Source organism: Bos indicus, chromosome 15, assembly GCF_029378745.1.
Source record: "Bos indicus isolate NIAB-ARS_2022 breed Sahiwal x Tharparkar chromosome 15, NIAB-ARS_B.indTharparkar_mat_pri_1.0, whole genome shotgun sequence".
Taxonomy (NCBI): domain Eukaryota; kingdom Metazoa; phylum Chordata; class Mammalia; order Artiodactyla; family Bovidae; genus Bos; species Bos indicus.
In genome coordinates, this window is record NC_091774.1 from 62,992,526 (window position 1) to 63,013,877 (window position 21,352).

Consider the following 21,352-nt stretch of genomic DNA (forward strand, 5'->3'; position numbering starts at 1 on the left):
CACCTCCCTCATTCATAACACAGGCTCTGAACCCCCTTATTCTGTCACCTCTCACAGCCAGCAGAGGGGCCATGTTCCGGTAGACAGGTTCCATCCTTACTGCCACAGCCTGGGCCCTCACCCGCTGCCCTGGATTCCTCACTGAACACGGCAGTACCTCCCCGTCAGCAGGGAATGCTTTCCAAGACCTCCAAGAGCTCCCTGGCACCAAGGATAGTACTGAACCCTATGCAGACTATGTTTTTTTGTTACATACATAGCTAAGATAGTTTCTATGCTAGGCACAGTAGGAGAGGAACAACAATAACCAATAATAAAATAGAACAATTATAACAATATACTGTAATAAAAGTAATGTGCGTATGATCTCTCTCTCTCTCCAGGTATCCTGTTGTACAAATTTAATGCCTTTTCCATCTTAACTGAGCATTGATCTTGCATGGTAGCTACAACTTTTGTACTTTGAGTTGGGACAGCAAAACTAGCAAAAACACTTTCTTTTTGTTTTTTCAGCATTTCATGGACAGAGGATTCATTCTTGCTGTAGATCTTAGCAACCTCAACATACAACTTTTTTTCCTTATTAGGTTGAGACCGTTTACCTTTTCACTTACAGGGAGCACTTTATGGCCTCTCTTCAGAATTGCCAGCATTGTTTCTCTTGTGCTTTGGAGCCGTTAAGTAAAATAAGGGCCACCTGAACACAGGCATGGTGATACCCTCGATGGTCAGTCTGAGAACCAAGAGGGTTGCTAAGTGACTCATGGGCCAGGTTCGCTGGACGAAGGGATGATTCACATCCCTGGCCAGAGGAAACAGGAAGGCACGGTATTTTGTCATGCTACGTGGAATTGCCTGCAGTTTAAAAGTTACAAATTACTTATTTCTCGAATTTTCCATTTAATATTTTCAAATTGAACCCACCGAAAGTAAAACCACAGGTAAGGGGGGACGACTCTACTTCATCTGACCACATCTCATCTCCTCTTTTGATTCCGTCACTTCACCTGCTCCTGACATTTTAGGACAGAGGGTCTCAAACTGTGATCAGAGAAGCAGCAGGATCAGCGTCACCTAGGAACTTGTAGAAACACAAATTGTTGACATTGGACCCAGCAATTTGCGTTATAACAAGCCTTCCAGGCAATCCTCCTACTTGAGTTTTTAAACAAGATAAAATACCTGTGTGTGTGTGTGTGTGTGCGTGTGTGTGTTAGTCACTCAGTTGTGTCCAACTCTTTGCAACCTTTGGACTGTAATGCACCAAGCTTCTCTGTCCATGGAATTCTCCGGCAAGAATACTGGAGTGGGTTGTCATGCCCTTCTCCAGGGGAACTTTCCAACCCAGGGAGCAAACCAGGGTCTCCTGAATTGCAGGCAGATTCTTTATCATCTGAGCCACCTGGGATGCCCTAAATACCAGTAGATAATGTTATTCAAATGTGACATGTTCATCTACAGATATCTTAGGTTATGTTTATTGCTTTCTAAACTCCCTCTTCTGTGTGTGCAAAATAAGCATGTACTTGCCAGACCACAAACAAATCCATAATTTGCATGATTAGTATCAAAATTTCCCTTTATTTTCAATGTATAACAGGTACTTCTCTGTTTACTCACAGAGTCCCCATTTCCTTAATCACTACCACCATAGACCAAATAATGAAAATGAAGAAAATTTTTCTTTCCGAATTCTTAGACATGTTTTGCTCTCAAGCTTTAAAACAGCAAATAGAGTTGCCAAGAGAAGATTTAAGAAGCCAGATTTTATACCTAGAAGCTGTAAAAGTTGAAGGAATTATATAGACATCATTCTGAAATTTGTACTACATTGTCTGATTTGGCTTTCTGGCCTTAAACTCACCAGATAATTTCCAGAGTTATAATTCATTTTCACTTATGAGACCTTAGTCAGTTACTGGGAAAAAGGTCTTTTTTCCTCTCTCAAGTTAATCCAGTAATGCTTCCATGTACCATTAAACTATTGGCACATTTTATTCCCAGAGGATAGATTTTGTTTGGCATCCTGAGGAATTTTGATATATTTAAGAAGGTGAGAAGTACACATTGGCATCATTTAAACAACATAAGTCTAAACCCAGATTGGCTTTTACATGCCAAAAATGCAAAATGTGCCAACTGTTTAATAGTACACAATAACTATTCAACTACATAAGTTGATTTCAGCAAAACAGTTTGGTGTGTGTTTTATCCTGAATCATTTAGATACAATTATGCCTTATGGTGCCTTAATAATAGAAGCAAGTTGTCCATGACTTTTGCATAAGCAGATTTAAATAATATTGAAATGCTAGTCATTCCCGACTTGAATAAAATGTAAGAATACTGCCGTAATTCAAAATGCCAATTCAGCAGCTTCTATATTACCAACACGGAGGAGGCAATGGCACCCCACTCCAGTACTTTTGCCTGGAAAATCCCGTGGATGGAGAAGTCTGGAGGGCTGCAGTCCATGGGGTTGCTAAGAGTCAGACATGACTCAGCGACTTCCCTTTCACTTTTCACTTTCATGCATTGGAGAAAGAAATGGCAACCTACTCCAGTGTTCTTGCCTGGAGAATCCCAGGGACGGCAGAGCCTGGTGGGCTGCCATCTCTGGGGTCTCACAGAGTTGGACACGACTGAAGTGACTTCGCAGCATACTACCAACAAATGTGAAACAGGAAAATAAAGTTTGAGGTTGATGATTGTTGACAGTGAACCTCTTAACTTCCTTTAACAGAATAAGGTTGGACTTTTAGTGAGCTGGAGTAACATTACAGATTTTCTTTTATTTTCAGACTCTGAAGAATATATTATTCATTTTTAACTGTATCAGCATTTAGTGAGTATATATGCATATATATGTGTGTGATGCTATGGAAACCATGGTTGGAAAGATAAACATAGAAAGATAGATACGATATAACCTCATTTAAGGAGCTTACAATCAAATGAGAAAGCCATGTAGCTAATACAAATACTAACTTTAACACAAAGCAGACAGTTCTTGTGTTTAGTTCAGTTCAGTAGATAAAAACCAAAAGTTAGTATGGCATAAGAGAGTAAGAGACTTTGGGTATTGGCAGGGGCTGTGTTAGAAAGGATGACCCAGGAGCCTCATGTAAGTGACTTGTGTAAATAGCCTTTAAACATTGATCCTCATGGTGGGGAAAGCAGAGGAACAGAAGTAAGTGTACAAGCCACAGAGTATGGAAGAGGGAAGGTGGAGGGGAAGAGGTTGAAGTTCTAGAAATAAGGTATGTTTCTCTCTGGAATCAAGGGAAAGTACTGGATGCAATTTTACATCACACATAGGATATATTTGAGATGATCATAAGATATTCATTTCATGGCCTGCTTAAAATTCATTCTGGGTAACTTGGGGTCACTCCAAGAGTCATCCTCCAGACAGCCAAAACTGAGGTGCGTTGAGGAGGTAGTGTGATTGCCTTTCCAGAGAGACTTGCCATTGGTAATAAATCAGCATGGATAGAGGAAAGAAGCGGTGATTTTAAATATGAACCCCGAAGAAAAAGTCACAAGAAGAGATGCTCTAAATCTGGCTGCTTCCCTCATAGGCAGCTCTTTGTAGTGCACTCCAGAGTGAGTGGCATAAGAGGTTTACTTCTTTAACAAGGATGAATGATTTTTGCAAGCAACCTAGGAGCCAGGTAGTAGAAAATAAAGTTGGGAGATAAGTTAGCATAAAGTCATGACAGTCTTCTTTATATTTAATGCCACATAATTTTTCTTCAAGACAAAGCAAATTAAAGCATAAAAATTATGACTTAAAATTATATTTGGACTCTATACCAAAAAAAGTTTTTTTATAATATGCAAAACAGAATATTTTACAATTGTAGATTATAAATTTTCTTAGAGATAAGCAACTAAAGATAATTTTAGAACATCCTCCAATTGTTTTCTTTTTCTGCAGTGAACAGATTCTTTAATTGTGTTCCATCACAGTAGTAGTTAACATTATTAGTAGTATCTCTTTCTCTTATACATCTAAATAAATTCCTCTTCAGCAGAGTAAACCCAGATCTCATAGCATAGATTTCTAGTTGATGTTTACTGTAATAAACACCAAACTTTGACCCAGGTACCATCCCTGGGTTGGGAAGATCCCCTGGAGAAGGGAATAGCTACCCACTCCAGTATTTTTGCCTGGAGAATCCCATGGACAGAGGAGCCTGACAAGCTATAGTCCATGAGGTCACAAAGAGTTGGACATGACTGAGTGACGAACACTTTCAAACTATGAGTATTATTAGTGTCTTCCCCCACCTCGCTATCAGACTATGTCTGTTACATACAGGGCAGAAAAGGCTAGGAGGTAAAAAATAGCCACATATAAAGAAATGCAAATTCTACAGAGTAGTCTACGATTATAGGTCAGCAAGGAAAGTCAATTAGTTCTAGAACAAAGTAAGTGCTAGGACTAGGCCAAACCTGAAACGTGGTAGAATTAAGAAAACATTGAGAGAGGAAGGTCTTCCTGAAAAGGAAGAGCATAAGTAAGGGCAAGGAAGTTTTAATGCCAATGGCGCACTTAAATAGTCTAGAAACTTGCCTGACTGAAAAAACCTTGTGTTGGGGAAAGTGGCTGAGATGGGAATGATTTGTAGAATGCCTTGCAAACCTAAGGGGATGTGGAGAGTCATTGCAAGGTCTTGGCAATGCTGTATGCTAAAAGCAACATTTAATAAACGTGAGTCTTGTGGAAGTATTGGTATGTTACAACACATATTGGTAAAAACAGAGAAAAGAGTCAGGATGTAGTTATTGTAAGTGTGAGGTTAGGAAAGTTTCAAAACTATATTAAAAGTGAGAAAGGAAAGAGACGCAGCAATTCACTTCTAAATAATCAACAAGGCTTAGACACAGATTAGTTATACAGTGAAGAGAAATATGATAAAAATGTAGCTGTTATCTATGGCCCTGTATCATCGCATTGGTTTTTCTGAGAGTCATTTCTCGCTGCAACTTGGACCTAAATCTTTTATATGTATCCACACAGCTATTACTCCAAATTACGTCCTCTGTCAGTGATTTCTAATTCTAACAAATGGTCTTTGAGACATCCATTACTTAATCTCTAATTATAGTCTATCATAAGAATTTGGAGGCTTTTACATGTATTTAAACAAGTTCTCTGGAGTAAGGGTAAAAAGAGGGACGAAATTATGAGTGAGGGGGAAAGGCAGGAGAAAAAGTACTAGAAAAAAAACCACATAAATTTAACCACATAGTAGTTCCTGCAACTAGAAAATAAAACTAAATATGGGTGATTTTATTAGCCATCATCAGAGTCATTTAAGCTGCTTTATTCCCTGTTGGCATCTGTGAACCTTTTTGCGTGCATGTGTGTGTGCCCAGTTTGATCTAACTCTTTGTGACCCCATGGGCTATAGCCCGCCAGGCTCCTCTGTCCATGGAATTTTCCAGGCAGGAATATTGGAGTGGGTTGCCATTTCTTACTCCCAGAGATCATCCCAACCCAGGGTTGGAACCTGCATCTCTGTGTCTCCTGCATTGGCGGGCAAATCCTGTGACACTGCCACCTAGGACGCCCCTGTGAACCCTTAGGGCTGTTGTAGTATTGATGGAGATACATCCAGGAAGCATATTGGTTGGTTGATATTTATTCTTCTCCCAATTTTGTTGCTGGCCCAACAGCACTTGCAGGAAGGAGGATTGGATTTGTGATGAAGCTCAACCCCCAGGTGAATAACAGAGGCTCCCAGGGGTTACCGTAGGCCTTTTCTGGACTCTGGAGAAACCTGAAGCTTTTCAGCATACTGAAACCTTCGGGAAAGCAACTGCCTTCTTCTCAGGACATGGTTAGCTCCTTCTCACTCAAAAGCACTCTCTATTCCCTGTCACAGTTAGGTTGGTCTTCCCTGTCACAGTGGTCTTCCCTTCAGGCTACCTGGGATGCAGTCATTGGTTTTTCAAAGTCCTTGATTGTCTCGCCTGAAGGTACAACCTGACCTAGTTAGATGTGAGCTCTGCCCTTGTCCTGTCGTGCACTTCCCTTCCGCAGAGGTTTTCTTACATTAGAAGTATTGGGGGGTTTTTGTTTTCTGTTTTGTTTTTAAATTTTCTGCTTTCTGCCCAATAAGTCTGAGTCCTCAAAGAGTAAGAAATGTGTGGGTTCTGATTTCTCCTTTCTGCCAGAGTATCCTTCTGATAGCACATTTCTCACAGGGCTCATTTAAATGTCTTCTGTGGTGAAAGCCAGGCTTTTGTCTCTAGTCCCTGTGGTTTCCCTGGGTGTTCAGTTCCGTGTCCACGTTTAGTTCCCTGCATTCATGATCTGCTTCTCCTTTCTCTAGCCTTTAGGCAGACGTGCATGTCACTGAAATATGCAGAAACAACACACCTTTTTGTGAAGACTTCCACAGAAGAGAATTCCTCATCCTCTAATATTTAATATGTCATTGTCAGAATCTCTGCATTTAAACTATATAAAATTTTAAAGGCTGAAAGAATCTAGGATGTCACTGTGTGCTAACCTTTTACTTTATGTGTGAGAAGATTAAGTAGTATTCACTGGGCTTCCCTGGTAGCTCAGCTGATAAAGAATCCACCTGCAATGTGAGAGACCTGGGTTCGATCCCTGGGTTGGGATGATCCCCTGGAGAAGGGCATGGCAGTCCACTCCAGTATTCTTGCCTGGTTAATCCCCATGGACAGAGGTGCCTGGTTGGCTGCAGTACATGGGGTCGCAAAGAGTCAGACACAACTGACCAAGCTCAGCACATTTCACTTCCTAAACCCTCCTCAACTCAGGGTAATATGTGTATTTTCAATGATGACTTTCTAACAAAGAGAACAGACAAAGGAAAAGCTCATACTATAAAACAAGTATCAAAACTAAGCAAGAATAGAACAAAACAAACTGTAGAAAACTATAGACCAGTTTCACTTATGATCATAGGTGCAAAAATCCTATATAAAACACTATTGGATGGAATTTGGCAGTTCATCCTCTCTCTCACACACACATTACTAGCTATGGTTTCTCTTGTAAAAACAGGAGTGATTCAATATCCCAGTGTAGAAAAGTACATAGTAAAATTCAGTACTCTTTCTTGGGAATATTTTTTTCTAAAACTTTTCTAGGAAACTGAGCATGGAAGAAAAGTTCTTATCCTGATAAGAGGGTAAGACCCTCAGGAACAAAGAGGAAACATTTTCCTTAATGGCAAAAATTTAGAAACATTTCTACTAAAGTCAGGTATAAGCATGTCCATTCTCTCCAATCCTATTTAGCATTGTTACTAGAAAAGCTATTTTAATAACACACCCCCCAAAAAAGGAAAAGAATTAGGACTGTAAAGGACAAGGCCAGGCTATCCTTACTTACCATCAGATAATGTGATTGTTCACAACCGAGGGCATCCAAATCTCATAAAGAATCAACAGGGTCGCCATATATAAGATCTCAGACCTACAACTGACTCACCATTTATGTAACTTTGGTCATTACTTAGCCTATCTGTATTGCAGTTAACTCATCTGTAAAAGAGGTTGTTGAAAGGATTTAATGACTTGAACCATCTAAAGTGCCTGGTGCCTTATAAACATTATATCTGTATTAGCTATTATCACCATTAAATTAATGGCCTGTATTCAGTACATTTCTTATACACCAGGTATACCTAATCAAAAGTAGAATGATAATAATAGCTAATTAGTATTCATCAGCTCATGTTAGTCTGCTCACCAAACACCCAACATAGCTTTCCCTATCACTCAACATAAAAGTCCTTAGAGAGGCCTATATGACCTGCGTGGTCTTGCTGTCCACCCTGGGTCTGTCCTCGTCCCCCACTCTCCTCCTGGATCTTTTTACCTCAGATGTGCTGGCCTCCTTACTGTCCTGGAGCACACCAAGCCATCCACCTCCTTGGGGCCTTAGCATTGTTCTTCCATCCATCTGGGACACTGTTTTTCCAGATATGCAAATGGCTTGCTTCTTTTAGGTCTCAGATATCAACTTACAGCAGCTGCTTCTGTATGTTTAGTGCCAGACCTAAAGAGTACTTCACACGAGTTATTTACATGAGGGGAGAAAAACTTGGTCTATTTTGTTCACTGCTCTATCCGTAGTGCTAGAAACGGTGCCTAACACATCATTGTTGTTCAGTCACGCAGCCATGTGCAACTCTTTGTGACCCCGTAGGCTGCAGCACGCCAGGGTTCCCTATTGTTCACCATCTCCCAGAACTTGCTCAAACTAACGTCCACTGAGTCAGTGATGCCAACCAATCATCTCGTCCTCTGTCATCCCCTACTACGCCTGCCCTCAATCTTTCCTAGCATCAGGGTCTTTTCTAATAAGTCGGCTCTTCACATGAAGTGGTCAAAGTATTGGCACTTCAACTTCAGCATCAGTCCTTCCAAAGAATATTCAGGGTTGATTTCCTTCAGGATTGACTTGTTTAATCTCCTTGCAGTCCAGGGGACTCTCAAAAGTCTTCTCCAACACCACAGTTCAAAAACATCAGTTCTTCGGTCCTCAGCCTTCTTTATGGTCCAACATCCATACATGACTACTAGAAAAACCATACCTTTGACTAGACAGACCTTTGTCGGCAAAGTAACATCTCTGTTTTTTAACACACTGTCTAGGTTTGTCATAGCTTTCTCTTTCAAAGAGCAAGCGTCTTAATTTCATGACTGCAGTCACCACCTGCAGTGATTTTGGAGCCCAAGAAGATAAAATCTGTCACTGTTTCCATTGTTTCCCCATCTGTTTGCCATGAAGTGATAGGACCAGATGCCATGATCTTAGTTTTTTTAATGTTGAGTTTTAAGCCAGCTTTTCCACTCTCTTCTTTCACCTTCATCAAGAGGCTCATTAGTTCCTCTTCGCCTTCTGCCATAAGGGTGGTGGTATCATCTACATATCTGAGGTTATTGATATTTCTCCTGGCAATCTTGATTCCCCCTTGTGCTTCATCCAGCCTGGCATTTCTCATGATGTATTCTGCATATAACTTAAATAAGTAGGGTGATAATATACAGCCTTGACATACTCCTTTCCCAATTTTGAACCAGTCCATTGTTCCATGTTGGGTTCTGACTGTTGCTTCTTGACCTGCGTACAGGTTTCTCAGGAGGCAGGTAAGGTGGTCTGGTATTCCCGTCTCTTTAACTCATCATAGAACACATCATGAAGTTTTAATACATCATAGAACTCAGTAAGTATGTTAGTCGCTCAGTCATGTCCAGCTCTTTGTGACCCCATGGACTCTAGCCCGCCATGGAATTCTCCAAGCAAGACTACTGGGAGTGGGTTGCCAGGCCCTTCTCCAGGGGATCTTCCCAACCCAGGGATCAAACCCATGTCTCTTGCATTGCAGGCAGATTCTTAACCATCTGAGCCACCAGGGAAGCCCAGTAAGCATTTACTAAGTTTACTGGGGAGGAAATCAAGGCACAGAGAGGCTGTATCCTGGGATCACACAGACTGGTTAATTGCAGTGTGGGCATGTTCTCATGGCACCTGAGATTAACACTAGCAAAAGATGGACAACTTTTCTTCTGGAAAAAAGTTTCAAAACTATTTTTAAAAAAACCTTTTAAGATCTTTTTTTTTTTTTTTTTTTTGCTGTGGGAATATTTTATTCTTTTTTTTTTTTTTTAAACTTTACAGAATTGTATTCGTTTTGCCAAATATCAAAATGAATCCGCCACAGGTATACATGTGTTCCCCATCCTGAACCCTCCTCCCTCCTCCCTCCCTATACCATCCCTCTGGGTCGTCCCAGTGCACTAGCCCCAAGCATCCAGTATCGTGTATCGAACCTGGACTGGCAACTCGTTTCTTACATGATATTTTACATGTTTCAATGCCATTCTCCCAAATCTTCCCACCCTCTCCCTCTCCCACAGAGTCCATAAGACTGTTCTATACATCAGTGTCTCTTTTGCTATCTCGTACACTGGGTTATTGTTACCATCTTTCTAAATTCCATATATATGTGTTAGTATACTGTATTTATGTTTTTCCTTCCGGCTTACTTCACTCTGTATAATAGGCTCCAGTTTCATCCACCTCATTAGAACTGATTCAAATGTATTATTTTTAATGGCTGAGTAATACTCCATTGTGTATATGTACCACAGCTTTCTTATCCATTCATCTGCTGATGGACATCTAGGTTGCTTCCATGTCCTGGCTATTATAAACAGTGCTGCGATGAACATTGGGGTACACGTGTCTCTTTCCCTTCTGGTTTCCTCAGTGTGTATGCCCAGCAGTGGGATTGCTGGATCATAAGGCAGTTCTATTTCCAGTTTTTTAAGGAATCTCCACACTGTTCTCCATAGTGGCTGTACTAGTTTGCATTCCCACCAACAGTGTAAGAGGGTTCCCTTTTCTCCACACCCTCTCCAGCATTTATTACTTGTAGACTTTTGGATCGCAGCCATTCTGACTGGTGTGAAATGGTATCTCATAGTGGTTTTGATTTGCATTTCTCTGATAATGAGTGATGTTGAGCATCTTTTCATGTGTTTGTTAGCCATCTGTATGTCTTCTTTGGAGAGATGTCTATTTAGTTCTTTGGCCCATTTTTTGATTGGGTCGTTTATTTTTCTGGAGTTGAGCTGTAGGAGTTGCTTGTATATTTTTGAGATTAGTTGTTTGTCAGTTGCTTCATTTGCTATTATTTTCTCCCATTCTGAAGGCTGTCTTTTCACCTTGCTAATAGTTTCCTTTGATGTGCAGAAGCTTTTAAGGTTAATTAGGTCCCAATGTAATACACCACATTAACAAATTGAAAAATAAAAACCATATGATCATCTCAATAGATGCAGAGAAAGCCTTTGACAAAATTCAACATCCATTTATGATAAAAACTCTCCAGAAAGCAGGAATAGAAGGAACATACCTCAACATAATAAAAGCTGTATATGACAAACCCACAGCAAACATTATCCTCAATGGTGAAAAATTGAAAGCATTTCCTCTAAAGTCAGGAACAAGACAAGGGTGCCCACTTTCACCATTACTATTCAACATAGTTTTGGAAGTTTTGGCCACAGCAATCAGAGCAGAAAAAGAAATAAAAGGAATCCAAATTGGAAAAGAAGAAGTAAAACTCTCACTATTTGCAGATGACATGATCCTCTACATAGAAAACCCTAAAGATTCCACCAGAAAATTACTAGAAATAATCAATGACTATAGTAAAGTTGCAGGATATAAAATCAACACACAGAAATCCCTTGCATTCCTATACACTAATAATGAGAAAACAGAGAGAGAAATTAAGGAAACAATTCCATTCACCATTGCAACGGAAAGAATAAAATACTTAGGAATATATCTACCTAAAGAAACTAAAGACCTATATATAGAAAACTATAAAACACTGGTGAAAGAAATCAAAGAGGACACTAACAGATGGAGAAATATACCATGTTCATGGATTGGAAGAATCAATATAGTGAAAATGAGTATACTACCCAAAGCAATTTATAGATTCAACGCAATCCCTATCAAGCTACCAACAGTATTCTTCACAGAGCTAGAACAAATAATTTCACAATTTGTATGGAAAAACAAAAAACCTCGAATAGCCAAAGCGATCTTGAGAAAGAAGAATGGAACTGGAGGAATCAACCTACCTGACTTCAGGCTCTACTACAAAGCCACAGTTATCAAGACAGTATGGTACTGGCACAAAGACAGAAATATAGATCAATGGAATAAAATAGAAAGCCCAGAGATAAATCCACGCACATATGGACACCTTATCTTTGACAAAGGAGGCAAGAATATACAATGGATTAAAGACAATCTCTTTAACAAGTGGTGCTGGGAAATCTGGTCAACCACTTGTAAAAGAATGAAACTAGACCACTTTCTAACACCATACACAAAAATAAACTCAAAATGGATTAAAGATCTAAACATAAGACCAGAAACTATAAAACACCTAGAGGAGAACATAGGCAAAACACTCTCCGACATACATCACAGCAGGATCCTCTATGACCCACCTCCCAGAATATTGGAAATAAAATCAAAAATAAACAAATGGGACCTAATTAACCTTTTAAGACCTTTTAGGTGGAATATTCATAGGTATCATAAAAATGATTTTTAAAATGATTAAAAAAACTCAGTATCATAAAAATGGAAAATTCAGCACAACCATAGCCAAATTCCTGACAGAGTTCTCCTTAGAATTTGAAAAGCTGACCCTTATTTTAAATGGAAAAGCAAAGAATAAGACAGTTTTAAAGAAGAACATGGAGCATGATTTGTCCTACCAAATATTGAATTTTCTCCTAAGGCATAAAGAGTTATACCAGTCTAAAAGCCCAGGGATGAACAAATAAGCCAATAAAGGACAAGAAATAACTTAGAAAAACAGACCCCCTCAAATATAGAAAATTGTAAAATGTTAGATGTGGCATTACAGTATATCAGTAGGGTTAGGAAGGACTGGTGTGGAGTAATTGGTTATTCATATGAAAAATATTGATTATATATACAAAAAATAATTCCCTGTTAAAGGATTAAATGTGAAAAGACAAACTTTAAAACATCTGGGAGAAAAATAGGGCAATGATATTGAACTATGTTACATTTTGATCTGGTTGATCAAAAAAAAAGAAAGGACATCATAAACTAAGTTAAAACTAAAGAACTTGCAACACACACAGCCAATAAAGGATTAACACCCAGAATGAGTATGTCATAAAAGAACTAATCGATTAAAAAAGGTGCATATATAATTCACAGGAGAGGTAATGAGAAAAAATGTTCAAAGTCACTAGTAGCCCAGGAAAATGAAAACTAAAATAATGTTAAAGTCTGGAAGTCATGTAAATTGGTGAAAATTTAGAGAATCAGGAACTTCCATACAGTGCTAATGTGACTTAAAGTGCTACAACTATGTTTGAGAACAAGTTGGCAATACCTTGCTATATCAATACTGTTACGTCTTTTGACCCATATTGCATTTCTGGATATACACTAGAAAAACTTCAACGTAGGCACAAGAAGAAGAACGGAATGTTCGAGGCAGCAGTTTTTGTAAGACAGAAAAACTGAAACAACATAAATGTCTTAGATAAATGAATTTTATATATTCACACAATGAAACAGCAGTGTAGAGCAGTTCAAAATAAATGCACCAATGTATTGTTTTAAAAAGAAAGAGAAATATAAAACAAATGAGCTAGAGCTATGTGTATCAACCAGGTAAATCTCCAAATCATAAATTTGTATGAATTAAAACAAGGTACAAAATGATATATGTGTTATGATACTATCTATATAAAATTTTAAACATGAAATATCATATTTTTATGTTTATTTGTAGTTAAAGCCACCCATAAGAATAATAAATGTCAGGTTTACTCCAGTGCTTACCTCTGGGATGGTATGGCTTAGGGTGGAGTACGTAAGGGTCTTCACCACCGTCTTATTGAGAAGCAAAGTGACCAAATGTTAGAATGTGATGAAGTTTAGTGACAAGTGCATATGTATTTCCTTTAGTGATATATTCTGAGTTTTCTGTATGCTTGAGGTATTTCTGTATGAATACACACATGCACCAAATCTAGCCACTTCTCAACGCCTCTGCAGCTAAAGTCCTGGCCCTAACCCCCGTACATCTCGCCACTGATAATCATTTACCAGAGCTGCTGCAGTTGCCTCCTAAATTGCCTGCCCACTTTTCATTTGCCATATATCACTCAGAATAATAGTTTATCACCAAGTATTTAGCACCAAGAATTCTTTAGCACCAAGAATTGTGGTGCTGGAGAAGGCTCTTGAGAATCCCCTGGACAGCAAGGAGATCAAGCCAGTCAGTCCTAAAGGAAATCAGTCCTGAATATTTAGTGGGAGGACTGATGCTGAAGCTGAAGCTCCTGTACTTTGCCCACCTGACGCGAAGAGCTGACTCACTGGAGAAAACCCTGATGCTGGAAAAGATTGAAGACAGGAGAAGGGGACGACAGAGGATGAGATGGTTGAATGGCGTCACCAACTCAATGGATATGACTCTGAGCAAACTCCATGAGATAGTGAAGGAGAGGGAAGCCTGGTGTACTGCAGTTCATGGGGTCGCAAAGAGTCAGATACAACTTAGCAACTGAACAGCAATTGATAAATCAGATTATGCATCTCTCCTGCTCAAAACACTCCAGTGGCTTCCCAAAGAAGTTAATATTTATCCTCCTAACTGTGGCTCAGGCTTCCCAGGTGGCAAATGGTAAAGAACTCACCTGCCAATGCAGGAGATTCAGGAGACGCTGGTTCGATCCCTGGGTTGGGAAGATCCTCTAGAGGAGGACATGGCAATCAATTCCAGTATTCTTGCCTGGAGAATCTCATGGACAGAGGAGCCCTGAGGGCCACAGTCCATAGGGTCACATGACTCTATGGTCACATGTGTCCATAGAGTCAGACACAACTGAAGCGGCTTAGCATGCACACATCATGGCTCACAAAGTTCTTTTTCCTCTCTTTACTCATTCCCCCAGCCCACCAACCTGCAACATAGGTGAAACTGGTACCCATGATAATATCTGGTACTTAGTGGGAGTTTAATAAATATCTGCTGAATTGGTATGTCCATCCATCATCCATCTATCCTATGCTATCCTCAGTACCTTCCTTTTCCTTACACTCCACATCCAACTTCTCACCAAATCTTCATTTCTTTCAACATCTCTTTCCTCATGCAGAGAGACTACATGAAAAATTATATCAGCAGCACATCTTTTGGGTAGATTGGATGTGAATTTCCCTATAGTCCCAGGATAAGATTTTACTTTTAAGGAGCAAATATTGAAGGGTATGGAAGGTTTATGAAAACGAACCACAGAAATGATTCCAGATAGTAGTAACAGTTGCCAGCTTTGCCTGCTTAGGGGATGGGATCTCATCATCATTTGCCTGAACTGCTTCACTAGCCCCTAATTGGTCTGCCAGCTTCCAGTTTTGCCCTTCCCTCTGTACCCCTCCAAACATCCGCCCCACAACAGTGATATCTATCAGTAAAGCTAGAGTAATATTTTCAGGGGATAAATCTGATTGCGCCACTTCCCACAATTAAAACCCTTCTTGACTCGCCATTGACTTCATGAAAGCCTTATGCATGCTGGCTCCTCCGACTGCTCCATCTTTATCTTCGGCTGTTTCCGTACACAAACCATAAACTTCAATTGTACCAAGCAACCCAGTCTACTTGTCACATCCAGTCTCTGACCTTGCATTTGCTGGTATTGTTCTTCTGTGACTCTGCCTAACTCTGACTCGCCCTTAAAATTCAGCCTGAGCAGTACCTGTTCTTCAGTCTTTCCTCATCTGCTAAAGTTTCTCTTGATTATCAGCAACTTCTTGAGGGCAAGGACTCCTTGAACCTCCAGATAGCTTGTTGGCTGGTACATAGTAGTCCCTCAATAATGTTTGTTGAAAAAGGAAGGGAGAGAAGAAAAAAAATGGGAAAGCAGGAAGGGTGTTTTTTAAGTTTTGTATGTATTGTACATATTGTATATAATAAACTCTTCCCTCATTCTTTCTTCTTCTGTATTTCTGTGACCTCAGTTCTTACGTATGTAAACAATTTATTTATTTGACCTGATTCTCTGCCTGTCCTTTGACATAGATGAAACATTAATACCAATTAATGAGAAATGTTGAAAAGCTATTTCCACTTTGACATAAGCTATTACTGATAAAGAGTATACCAAACCAAACCTTCAGAGAATCTGATAATCTAGGGAAATCTAGAAATAGCACCAAAAGTGAGTTTTTAAATAGTGTGTGCTATCTTAAGGGATACAAAGAAATTAGAGTACACCTTCTACTTATTGGGCTTCCCTGATAGCTTAGTTGGTAAAGAATCCGCCTGCAGTGCAGGAGGCCCTGGTTCAATTCCTGGATCAGGAATATCCTCTGGAGAAGGGAATGGCTACCCACTCCAGTATTCTGGCCTGGAGACTTCCATGGACCGTATAGTCCATGGGATTGCTTACTTGATATGTTTCCTCTTTATAATGTACTGAGAAGTTTAATTGGTATCTATTTGCTATTCCCAGAGTGGGGAAAGCCTTGGAAGGGGATAAATAAATTAGCCCTTGAGTTTGGGGTCTACTTTAGGATGCAGTGGGGAGAAATTTCTAAAGGAAAAAAGTGGAAGTCTAAGGCTAGTGAAAGAGGAAAGGTCCTGGCTGCATTTTTACCTCAGTGAATTCTTTCTGAATAAGACTGTAGAGTTTGTTCACATCTATCACACCAAGCACAGTATTTTTAGTAACAGTAATACAGAGCAGCAGCTTGTCACTTGGAGGCTGACTAATAAGCATACTGTTCCTCTTACACACGACAAGCCACGCATCTTATTTCCACTCATCCTTACAGACGCTCTTAAGCTTTCCGTGTTTCTTTACGGAGATGGCAAGGAGTACTGGTTAATAAGCTCTTAGGGTTATTCAGAATCCCTCTTCAGTGCTCCTTTTCTGAAGTTGGAAACACTCATGCATGTGCACACATGCTCACTAACCTTTGTCAGAGGTGAAGCACTTCCAAACGCCACTTGAATGTGATTAAAAGAATCCTGGGCTTTGATAGAACTCATTACCAAGATGCCAGGCCTAACTGTTTGCTCAAACTTTAGTCTAAGAAAAGGAAATGTCTTGGTTTAAAAAAAATAAATGGCTTGTGGAAATGGAGATTAACAGTTTATTGTATTTCTAATAAAAATATGTGCCAGATATGTCATTTTAAAATAGAAATGTAACAGTTTCTCATTAATATTACAGATGATATACAAGAAAAGCATCTCTCTCTCTCTCTCTCTCTCTTTTTTTTTTTTTTGGCTTTAGATAAGAAATCAAACTATTTGACTTACTGCTCTGAGTTTCCTGTCTAGAATTATTTGTTTTGCCTAGCTAGTCACTATCATTTTCCACCGAAGTTCAGGAAACTATTAAACCAATTTTATGTTTAATGTCATTGGTAAATTTCATGTAAATTCCAAGTCATGCTGTGGTTAATATTGTTAATTTACTATATGGTTTTGAAAGTATTCCAAACAGCTTCAAGTTATTCAACTTAGTTTTCACCTTCTAATCTCAGAGAGTATTCACAGCTCCATCCTAGGGTTAAGTCTAAAAAAAGTTAAAGGGTTAATCAATCAGTCATATCCAACTCTTTGCAACCCCATGAACTGTAGCCCGCCAGGCTCCTCTCTCCGTGAAATTCTCCAGACAAGAATACAGGAGTGGGTAACCATTTCCTTCAGGGGATCTTCCTGACTCAGAGAGTGAACCTGGGTCTCCTGCATTGCAGGAGGATTCTTTACTATCTGTGCCACCAGTGACACCCCAGGATTGAGTCTACCCCCAAGTAAATTCCTCAAGGATTTATTAAAACATCCAGACTCTATTTGAATTTGTGGATCTCACTCACATTCATTTTTTATCATTCCTGCAATAGGATCTGTTTGAGTTGTGTAGTAATATAGTTAAGAGGTTAATGGTTGTTGAAATAGATAGATTTGTAGGAACTTCAGTTTGTAAATCCAAGGGTTCATGGATGGTAATTGTACTGTGTGTTTCAACCAGACTAGACCATTTTGACCTTAAAAGTTGTCGACCTAAAAACTTCTCCACTTTTACATTTTTTTATCCAGCACTTAAAAAAAAAAAAATGTTACTGGAGTATGGTTAATCTACAGTGTTATGTTATTTTCTGCTGTGCAGCAAAGTGAATCAGCTGTATGTATACATATATCTTCACTTTTTTGGATTTCTTTACCATTTAGGTCCCTACAGAGCACTGAGAAGAGTTCCTGTGCTATACAATAGGTTCTCATTAGTTATCTCTCTATACATAGTAGTGTATATACATCAGTCCCAATCTCCCAAGTCATCCCACTCCTCCTTTTCCCCTTTGGTATCCATGTGTTTGTTCTCTACGTCTGTGTCTCTGTTTCTGCTTTGCAGATAGGTTCACCTATATCAATCAGCTCGGCTTCCCTGGTAGCTCAGCTGGTAAAGAATCCACCTGCAATGCGGGAGACCCTGGTTCAATTCCTGGGTCAGGAAGATCCCTTGGAGAAGGGAAAGGCTACCCACTCCAGTATTCTGGCCTGGAGAATTCCATGGACAGTCCATGGGGTCGCAAAGAGTTGGACATGACTGAATAACTTTCACTTCACATACTGATCAGAATGGGAGAAAATATTTGCATGCAAAGCAACTGACAAAGAACTAATCTCTAAAATACACAAACAGCCCAAGCAGCTCAATACCAAAAAAACAAACAGTCCAAATCAAAAAATGGGTGGAAGACCTAAATAGACATTTCTTCAAAGAAGACATACAGATGGCCAACCAACACATGAAGAGATGCACATCATCATTAACTATTAATTTTTAGAGAAATGCAAATCAAAACTACAATGAGGTGTCACCTCCCATTGATGAGAATGACCATCATCCAAAAATCTACAAACAGTTGATGCTGGAGGGGATATGGAGAAAAGGGAACCCTCCTACACTGTTGATGGGAATGTAGATTGATACAGGCACTGTGGCGAACAGTATGGAGGTTCCTTTAAAAACTAAAGATGGAGCTGCCATATGACCCAGCAGTCCCATTCCTGGGTATGTACGCAGGGAAAACCATAATGCCAAAAGCTCCACGCACCCCAGTGCTCACTGCAGCACTGCTTACCATACCCAGCACATGTTTTGTCAAGCAGCTCTGTGTCAGAAGGTATTGTGTAAAGGCCTCACCTCATACTAAAACATTCTAGATGAACTGATTAAGCTTTGGTTTTCATTCTGTTGCTAATGACATGTTGACAAGAAGGGTGGGACATTTTAATAAAAAAAATAACATTTAAAGATCTTAAATAACAAGCCCACGTCGTATTATGTAACATATCTCATCTTCTTATTGTGAGATAGCAGCTTGTGACTTTCTTTTATCCATCATTCTGTTCAATGAAAATTAGCAAAATTGCTTAATACTGTTTTATTTAAATGACTATACATGTTAGGAAATTAATCTTATATTCTGGTGCCTGTGAAACCAAATGGCAAAGAGAAGTTTTACCTAGCGTGCCCACATAATGCATTAATCCTTCTCCCAAGTGATCAAATCAAGAAGTTGTTCCCCATTCATGTTTCCTTGTAGTAAAAAAAGCAAAATTAGAGAATTATTTTTAGTCTTTCCCTTTGTTCTGTCATGAATGTTCAATGTGTAATTCTACAGGAATCCTCTGCTTAAAAATAATTGATCCTCGCCAGTCCACGTTCGATGCATGAGACAGGGTACTCAGGGCTGGTGCACTGGGATGACCCAGAGGAATGGGATGGAGAGGGAGGTGGGAGGGGGGTTCAGGATAGGGAACACATGTACACCTGTGGTGGATTCATGTCAATGCGTGGCAAAACCACTACAATATTGTAAAGTAATTAGCCTCCAGTTAAAATAAATAAATTTAAAATAAAAAAAAAAATAATTGATCCTGGGACTTCCCTGGCAGTCCAGTTGTTAAGACTCTACCCTTCCAATGCATGGGGCATGGGTTTGATCCCTGGTCAGGGAACTAAGATCCCACATACCATGGGACGCTATCAAAATTAAATATATAAAAATAAGTTATCTTATCCTGAATGACTGGCACAGTTACATTAGTAGTATCTTATGAGGGTAAGAAAAATATATTATTTATGGATGCTCGAAGTATCTTCTCATTTAAAAAGTTTATCATAAAAGGTGCCTGAAATAATTCACTGTCCTCTTAAGCAATGAAAAATCTATAATTCTAGTACTGTGTAAAATATGTCTTCTCCTAAATGTCTGCTAAGTACAAAGCAGCCTATTGCTTTGTTTTTATTAATGTTTATTTTCACGCACCAGTGACACTGTTTTCCCTGTAATATGTCATACCTTTTTTAAGTGTTTTCTAATTACCAACTTGGATAGTTTGTATTCACCAGCCTTAGTGCCTGTATTAAGTCATTAGAAATATTGATGAGCCTGACGGCCACAATGAAATGATATGTGCCCTTATGCCCACTTTCCTTGGGACGGACTGTGTTATCACCTAAATGCCCAACACACCACATCCCAGCTTCTCTAACACTAGGGAAACAGAAGTGTGCCTTGGCCCCGGGCACACTAGAAAAACTCAGGTTTTGACAAGGTAGTGTCTTTGGTCCACTGTTTCCAAATCGCACAGCTTTAAAAACACGCGTCACCATCTTCGGTGTAACTTGGCTATTCCAGGCCCAGAGGAGCCTATTCTTTTTCCCTGTGAGTTTTGTGATCTTTTCAGGATGCCTCTTTTCCTTGAAAGAAAATTACTGTAACTCCAGCCTGATAGCGTAGATTATGTCTCGCCAGTCTCATTTTCTCTCTCATGCTTTGGCAGTTCCTTTCCCTGAAGTACAAGCACATGTCATTTTAAGTATGCTAGATTATTTTAAAAATATTGATTCCCGAAAACATTAGGAAAGGATATTTGCTTTTCGAAAGGTCTTTTCACTTTATGCAAGATTCAAAATACAGCCTATTTAAGTCCAATAATATATCTCACTTCATAACAACTTATTTTAGATATCACTTTTCAGGAATAAAACTCCCTGTAAACCCCTGTCATTTGGAGACTTCCGTAGATATTCCAGATAATTCTAGAGTAAAATTAACTATAAATAGTTATGACATTTCTTTAAACCCATTTATATTATGATCATAATAGGAGGACCCAACCAACTTTTTACCAGAACGTTATGTTTTTGAATATGATACGATATTTTTTTCAGTCCAGAACTGACATGGTTTAGTAATTCACCACTACTGTCAAACAAATTAGCTTAGGTTATTCCCACTAATTGTACATCCCCAAGAGTGGGGAACTATGTGACTTTATTTTTTTAAGTATTTTATGAACCTTTAACCCTCTTAGGAATTAAGCTACATACTCTGTAATTCAGTTAGGTCTCAAGTTTTTTTGAAAATTTTATCCACTCTAAGTCCATTGAAATGCTCCTTAGAATCATAAAATAGTTGCTCATTCATTTGTTTGTTTTTGATAAAATATCCAAAATTTGACTTTATTAGTTTTAAAAAAATGGAAATGGTAGGAGTAATGATTTATTGACTTTCTCACTAGAATAAAATTTCAACTTGGAACATATATACCAGCAACTATATAAAATCTCTGAAGTTAGAGATAAATATTTTTGGAATCAAGCAGAAATTTGGATTTAAAAAATACACATTTTAGTAACATGGGTAATAAAGGATAAGGATAGAGGGGAGAAATGCTAATGGGAAGATACATCAAAG

The 21,352-nt window shown here is 39.0% G+C and overlaps 1 protein-coding gene across 1 annotated transcript in view; it reads left to right on the top strand.

Moving 5' to 3' along the window:
- The window catches only part of ELP4 (elongator acetyltransferase complex subunit 4), a 257,422-nt gene that overhangs the window by 214,014 nt on the left and 22,056 nt on the right, over positions 1 to 21,352 (top strand). The window lies entirely within an intron of this gene.